This window comes from Scardinius erythrophthalmus (assembly GCF_964197995.2).
Source record: "Scardinius erythrophthalmus genome assembly, chromosome: 16".
NCBI lineage: Eukaryota > Metazoa > Chordata > Actinopteri > Cypriniformes > Leuciscidae > Scardinius > Scardinius erythrophthalmus.
Genome location: NC_138236.1, coordinates 413,373 through 423,372, shown reverse-complemented (window position 1 = coordinate 423,372; position 10,000 = coordinate 413,373). Strand labels below are relative to the sequence as shown.

The 10,000-nt window shown below is 36.1% G+C and overlaps 1 protein-coding gene across 1 annotated transcript in view; it reads left to right on the top strand.

The window, feature by feature from the left end:
- The first annotated feature begins 890 nt into the window (after window positions 1–890).
- Window positions 891–10,000, top strand: part of pop1 (POP1 homolog, ribonuclease P/MRP subunit) — a 32,786-nt gene continuing 23,676 nt past the window's right edge. The window contains exon 1 of the mRNA XM_081388210.1: window positions 891–1,022. The gene's annotated coding sequence lies outside the window, so the exon portion shown is untranslated. The remainder of the gene's footprint in view (window positions 1,023–10,000) is intronic.

Genomic DNA, 10,000 nt, shown 5'->3' with positions numbered 1-10,000 from the left:
GGGAAACTGATGCACTAGACTAGAGGAAACTCCTGAAACTCCTGAATCGTGATGTAAATCTAATAGGCAATGAATTAAAATACACAGTAAAGAATTAAAAATGATTAAAGTTAATGATTCAGACACACTGAACCTGAACTATTGCAGACTTTCTGATGAACTGCATCCTTACATACAGTTTATTATGGATTACAGCAAATGCAGGATGGTTAAAATAATAATAATTATAATTATTATATTAGTCTCTTGATGCTGTTGCTGCTCAGATGAACGTGCGTCACTCCTGCTGTCTGTAGAACTCCTCTAACCCTTCATCTTCTTCTGCTTTATTTGATGCTGTGAATGTCTCATAGTCAGTGTTTATTTTTAGTACACACGTTTAATAAGATACATTTATGATTTCAACAATCAATTACTGTTAATCGATTATCTTGTTCTAAACCTGTATGAAGATCTTTGTTCTGCTGAACACAAAGGAAGATATTTTGAAGAATGTGGGAAACTAAACAGTTGATAGAAATACTAAAATAATACTATGGAACTCAATGGGGTCCATCAATTGTTTAGTTACAAACAATTCTCAAAACATCTTCTTTTGTGTTCAGCAGAACAAAGAAATTCAGGTACTATACTGTTATCCGGACCACACCTGACCACACGTGACCACAACCGCTCTTGGTTGGTCGAAACCCCAGTGACGGGCAGGTTTAGGGGCGGGGTTGGGGTAGGTCATCACATGTGGTCCGGATAACCGTATAGTACCGAAATTCATACAGGTTTGAAACAACTTTAGGAAGAGTAAATGAGAACAGAATTTTCATTTTTGGGGGAACTATCCCTTTAACGGGTCTTTGTTCTGAAAGGACTACATTTCCCATCATCCTCTAAACCGGAAATAAGCGCAGGGTGTGCACGTGGGCTGTCAGAGCGTGAGCTGCAGCTCGAACAGGAAACTTACACACAAACTGTTCAAACCGAATTAAACAGAGGAAATTAATTGACCCGATTCACTGCGCTTCAAGGTAAGTGTGTGTTATGAGTGTTATTCTGCTATAAACATCAGTTAGAGGAGAGTAACGCGCAGATCTAATCATCACACATGAAGATTTACTGGCAAAACCTGCAACATCATTAAAAAAAGTATCATTTCACGTCCGATTCTTTGTTCCATTTTAAAGGATATTAAATAACAGGTTTACCGTTTAATTAAGTGTTTAAATTAATTTATACTACATTCATATTGTGTGAAGGTTGTAAGGATAGAACTCTTATTACTGTGTACACACTACACTACACTATACACACTTAACTACACACTACACTATATACACACTTCACTACACTATACACACTTAACTACACACTACACTATATACACACTTCACTACATTATACACACTTAACTACACACTACACTACACTATACTATACTATACACACTACACTATATACACACTTCACTACACTATATACACACTTCACTACACTATATACACACTTCACTACACTATATACACACTTAACTACACACTACACTACACTATACTATACTATACACACTACACTATATACACACTTCACTACACTATATACACACTTCACTACACTATATACACACTTCACTACACTATATACACACTTAACTACACACTACACTATATACACACTTCACTACACTATACACACTTAACTACACACTACACTATATACACACTTCACTACACTATACACACTTAACTACACACTACACTATACTATACTATACACACTACACTATATACACACTTCACTACACTATATACACACTACACTATATACACACTTAACTACACACTACACTATATACACACTTCACTACACTATACACACTTAACTACACACTACACTACACTATACTATACTATACACACTACACTATATACACACTTCACTACACTATATACACACTTCACTACACTATATACACACTTCACTACACACTACACTATATACACACTTCACTACACTATACACACTTCACTACACACTACACTATATACACACTTCACTACACTATACACACTTAACTACACACTACACTATACTATACTATACACACTACACTATATACACACTTCACTACACTATATACACACTACACTACACTATATACACACTTAACTACACACTACACTATATACACACTTCACTACACTATACACACTTAACTACACACTACACTACACTATACTATACTATACACACTACACTATATACACACTTCACTACACTATATACACACTTCACTACACTATACACACTTAACTACACACTACACTACACTATACTATACTATACACACTACACTATATACACACTTCACTACACTATATACACACTTCACTACACTATATACACACTTCACTACACTATATACACACTTAACTACACACTACACTATATACACACTTCACTACACTATACACACTTAACTACACACTACACTACACTATACTATACTATACACACTACACTATATACACACTTCACTACACTATATACACACTTCACTACACTATATACACACTTAACTACACACTACACTATATACACACTTCACTACACTATACACACTTAACTACACACTACACTATATACACACTTCACTACACTATACACACTTAACTACACACTACACTATATACACACTTCACTACACTATACACACTTAACTACACACTACACTATACTATACTATACACACTACACACTACACTATACTATACTATACACACTACACTATGTACACACTTCACTACACTATATACACACTACACTACACTATATACACACTTAACTACACACTACACTATATACACACTTCACTACACTATACACACTTAACTACACACTACACTACACTATACTATACTATACACACTACACTATATACACACTTCACTACACTATATACACACTTCACTACACTATACACACTTAACTACACACTACACTACACTATATACACACTTCACTACACTATATACACACTTCACTACACTATATAAACACTTCACTACACTATATACACACTTAACTACACACTACACTATATACACACTTCACTACACTATACACACTTAACTACACACTACACTACACTATATACACACTTCACTACACTATATACACACTTCACTACACTATATACACACTTCACTACACTATATACACACTTAACTACACACTACACTATATACACACTTCACTACACTATACACACTTAACTACACACTACACTATATACACACTTCACTACACTATACACACTTAACTACACACTACACTATATACACACTTCACTACACTATACACACTTAACTACACACTACACTATACTATACTATACACACTACACACTACACTATACTATACTATACACACTACACTATGTACACACTTCACTACACTATATACACACTACACTACACTATATACACACTTAACTACACACTACACTATATACACACTTCACTACACTATACACACTTAACTACACACTACACTACACTATACTATACTATACACACTACACTATATACACACTTCACTACACTATATACACACTTCACTACACTATACACACTTAACTACACACTACACTACACTATATACACACTTCACTACACTATATACACACTTCACTACACTATATAAACACTTCACTACACTATATACACACTTCACTACACTATATACACACTTCACTACACTATATACACACTTCACTACACTATAGGGTAAGTGTACCCATTATGGTACTTTGGCACCATTTAAGCCCGCATGCGTTCCAAATAAGCCCACATCATCATTGATTCACAAAATATATATATTTTTAATGATTTTAAAGAATTAAAACATCAATATATTTATTCAGTGACAGGGAAGTATTAAAAAAAATTAGGGCTGTCAAGAGATTAATCGCGATTAATCGCATCCAAAATAAAAGTTTGTGTTTACATAATATATGTGTGTGTGTACTGTGTATAATTATTTTGTATATATAAATACACACACATGCATGTATATATTTAAGAAATATTTGCATACATATACTGTATATATTTATATATAATTTATATTATATATAAATATAATTTTTTTATATATAAATTACACATTTTTCTTAAATATATACAAGCATGTGTGTGTATTTATATATACAAATTTAATTATACTCAGTACACACACATATATATTATGTAAACACAAACTTTTATTTTGGATGCGATTAATCTTTTGACAGCCCTAAAAAAAACCCTTTTGCTAATGTTTGATTAGAGCCCTGGGTGGGATGGGTTGGTGTTAGTGGCCGGTGGTCTGGAGCCTTCAGTCGGCTTGACTGGAGTTGTAGCTGGAGTCAAACTGGAATACTCTGGGCTTAGGCTCCTAGTGGCCCCTAACAGTCCCAGGGACTCAGGACTGTGGGGAATGTAGGGTCCCTCTGGGAGCTTTCCATGTCCGGAATCACAAGCCTTAACTCAGCTGGACTCCCGAATTATGCCCGGTTATACAGAAAGGACTTTAGGACAAAACAGGCTCTATCTCATTTGAATGAATGTGTAATTTGTGTGTAAGTAAGGTAAGGGTAAAAGGTTAGTAAGGTAAAAGCACACAAAGACATGTTATCATTAAACACTTTCATAAAATGTATCAAAGTTTGCAGTTAGAGGGATTCCTCACTGAAACACATCAGGTGGGCTTAAATGGTCCCACAGTGAGTAATGGTGAAAAAGACAATGTTTTCCTTTAATAATGTAAGATATGTTTACAAATACATGCATGGAGCTTAAATATACTGTGGACTAAGTATCATAGTAATTTTCATTGTGCCCACATTGAGAAATGTTAATTTTTTTTCATTCAAGGTTAGCTTGTGTTGGCTCTAGTTTGCATGCGTTGTGTGGCACTGTACCATTTAAGCCCATCTTAAAAAAAGTTATTTATAAACATAATCTTCTCTACAAAACAATTTATGATGTATTTATTTGTAAATGAATGTAAAATGAATCACAAAACATTCATTGTTTGCAGTTCACATGCTTAATTCTTTGGCGGTCTATCTTTCTGTAAGGCTAATGGTTTGACCTAGAGATTAGCTTTGAACGCAAGCTAATAAAACTCATCTTTCCATTTAAAGGAAAATTATATAAAATGATAGTGCTATTTGTTCATACACAAAAAACAATACATTTATCTCTTATTTGACATAATATCAATGTAGTTACCAAAGAAATGGCTGAAAATTGCTGAAATGTGTTGATTTCTGAAGGGTCCCGAAACACCAGTTTTGGGGCGACTGTGTGTGAGGTCCCCTGAGACAGCACAGGGGCGGGGCGAACTCAAATGTAATTGGTATGCAATTAAAAATGCCAGGGAAGTAACAAATCACTGGATTGTTTAAAATAATAAGCAGCATAAAATATTATTTTCTCTTTTTTTAATTTGACTTCAGAGTTGAAAGTGGGCTTAAAGGGTACACTTACCCTACACACTTCACTACACTACACACTTCACTACACTATACACTACACACTTCACTACACTACACACTACACAACACTTTACTATACACACTACACACTTCACTACACTACACACTTCACTACACTACACTACACACTTCACTACACTACACACTTCACTACACTACACACTACACAACACTTTACTATACACACTACACACTTCACTACACTACACACTTCACTACACTACACACTTCACTACACTACACACTTCACTACACTATACACTACACAACACTTTACTATACACACTACACACTTCACTACACTATACACTACACAACACTTTACTATACACACTACACACTTCACTACACTACACACTTCACTACACTACACACTTCACTACACTACACACTTCACTACACTATACACTACACAACACTTTACTATACACACTACACACTTCACTACACTACACACTTCACTACACTACACACTTCACTACACTACACACTACACAACACTTTACTATACACACTACACACTTCACTACACTACACACTTCACTACACTACACACTACACAACACTTTACTATACACACTACACACTTCACTACACTATACACTACACACTTCACTACACTATACACTACACAACACTTTACTATACACACTACACACTTCACTACACCACACACTTCACTACACTATACACTTCACTACACTACACACTTCACTACACTACACACTTCACTACACTATACACTACACAACACTTTACTATACACACTACACACTTCACTACACTACACACTTCACTACACTACACACTTCACTACACTATACACTACACAACACTTTACTATACACACTACACACTTCACTACACTACACACTTCACTACACTACACACTTCACTATACTACACACTTCACTACACTATACACTACACAACACTTTACTATACACACTACACACTTCACTACACTACACACTTCACTATACTACACACTTCACTTTACTATACACTACACAACACTTTACTATACACACTACACACTTCACTACACTACACACTTCACTACACTACACACTTCACTACACTACACACTTCACTACACTACACACTTCACTATACTACACACTTCACTACACTATACACTACACAACACTTTACTATACACACTACACACTTCACTACACTACACTACACACTTCACTACACTACACACTTCAGTATACTACACACTTCACTACACTACACACTTCACAACACTTTACTATACACACTACACACTTCACTACACTACACACTTCACTACACTACACACTTCACTATACTACACACTTCACTACACTACACACTTCACTACACTACACACTTCACAACACTTCACTACACTACACACTTCACTACACTACACACTTCACTACACTACACACTTAACTATACTACACACTTCACTACACTACACACTTCACTACACTACACACTTCACTATACTACACACTTCACTACACTATACACTACACAACACTTTACTATACACACTACACACTTCACTACACTACACACTTCACTACACTACACACTTCACTACACTACACACTTCACTACACTACACACTACACAACACTTTACTATACACACTACACACTTCACTACACTACACACTTCACTACACTACACACTACACAACACTTTACTATACACACTACACACTTCACTACACTATACACTACACACTTCACTACACTATACACTACACAACACTTTACTATACACACTACACACTTCACTACACCACACACTTCACTACACTATACACTTCACTACACTACACACTTCACTACACTACACACTTCACTACACTATACACTACACAACACTTTACTATACACACTACACACTTCACTACACTACACACTTCACTACACTACACACTTCACTACACTATACACTACACAACACTTTACTATACACACTACACACTTCACTACACTACACACTTCACTACACTACACACTTCACTATACTACACACTTCACTACACTTTACACTACACAACACTTTACTATACACACTACACACTTAACTACACTACACACTTCACTACACTACACACTACACAACACTTTACTATACACACTACACACTTCACTACACTATACACTACACACTTCACTACACTATACACTACACAACACTTTACTATACACACTACACACTTCACTACACCACACACTTCACTACACTATACACTTCACTACACTACACACTTCACTACACTACACACTTCACTACACTATACACTACACAACACTTTACTATACACACTACACACTTCACTACACTACACACTTCACTACACTACACACTTCACTACACTATACACTACACAACACTTTACTATACACACTACACACTTCACTACACTACACACTACACACTTCACTACACTACACACTTCACTATACTACACACTTCACTACACTATACACTACACAACACTTTACTATACACACTACACACTTAACTACACTACACACTTCACTACACTACACACTTCACTACACTACACACTTCACTACACTACACACTTCACTACACTACACACTTCACTACACTACACACTTCACTACACTACACACTTCACTACACTACACACTTCACTATACTACACACTTCACTACACTATACACTACACAACACTTTACTATACACACTACACACTTCACTACACACTTCACTACACTACACACTTCAGTATACTACACACTTCACTACACTACACACTTCACAACACTTTACTATACACACTACACACTTCACTACACTACACACTTCACTACACTACACACTTCACTATACTACACACTTCACTACACTACACACTTCACTACACTACACACTTCACAACACTTCACTACACTACACACTTCACTACACTACACACTTCACTACACTACACACTTAACTATACTACACACTTCACTACACTACACACTTCACTACACTACACACTTCACTATACTACACACTTCACTACACTATACACTACACAACACTTTACTATACACACTACACACTTCACTTCACTACACTACACACTTCACTACACTACACACTTCACTACACTACACACTTCACTACACTACACACTTCACTACACTACACACTTCACTATACTACACACTTCACTACACTACACACTTCACTACACTACACACTTCACAACACTTCACTACACTACACACTTCACTACACTACACACTTCACTACACTACACACTTAACTATACTACACACTTCACTACACTACACACTTCACTACACTACACACTTCACTATACTACACACTTCACTACACTATACACTACACAACACTTTACTATACACACTACACACTTCACTACACTACACACTTCACTACACTACACACTTCACTACACTACACACTTCACTACACTATACACTACACAACACTTTACTATACACACTACACACTTCACTACACTACACACTTCACTACACTACACACTTCACTACACTACACACTTCACTACACTACACACTTCACTACACTACACACTTCACTACACTATACACTACACAACACTTTACTATACACACTACACACTTCACTACACTACACACTTCACTACACTACACACTTCACTACACTACACACTTCACTACACTACACACTTCACTACACTACACACTTCACTACACTACACACTTCACTACACTACACACTTCACTACACTACACACTTCACTATACTACACACTTCACTACACTACACACTTCACTACACTACACACTTCACAACACTTCACTACACTACACACTTCACTACACTACACACTTCACTACACTACACACTTAACTATACTACACACTTCACTACACTACACACTTCACTACACTACACACTTCACTATACTACACACTTCACTACACTATACACTACACAACACTTTACTATACACACTACACACTTCACTACACTACACACTTCACTACACTACACACTTCACTACACTACACACTTCACTACACTATACACTACACAACACTTTACTATACACACTACACACTTCACTACACTACACACTTCACTACACTACACACTTCACTACACTACACACTTCACTACACTACACACTTCACTACACTACACACTTCACTACACTATACACTACACAACACTTTACTATACACACTACACACTTCACTACACTACACACTTCACTACACTACACACTTCACTACACTACACACTTCACTACACTACACACTTCACTACACTACACACTTCACTACACTATACACTACACAACACTTTACTATACACACTACACACTTCACTACACTACACACTTCACTACACTACACACTTCACTATACTACACACTTCACTACACTACACACTTCACTACACTACACACTTCACTACACTACACACTTCACTACACTACACACT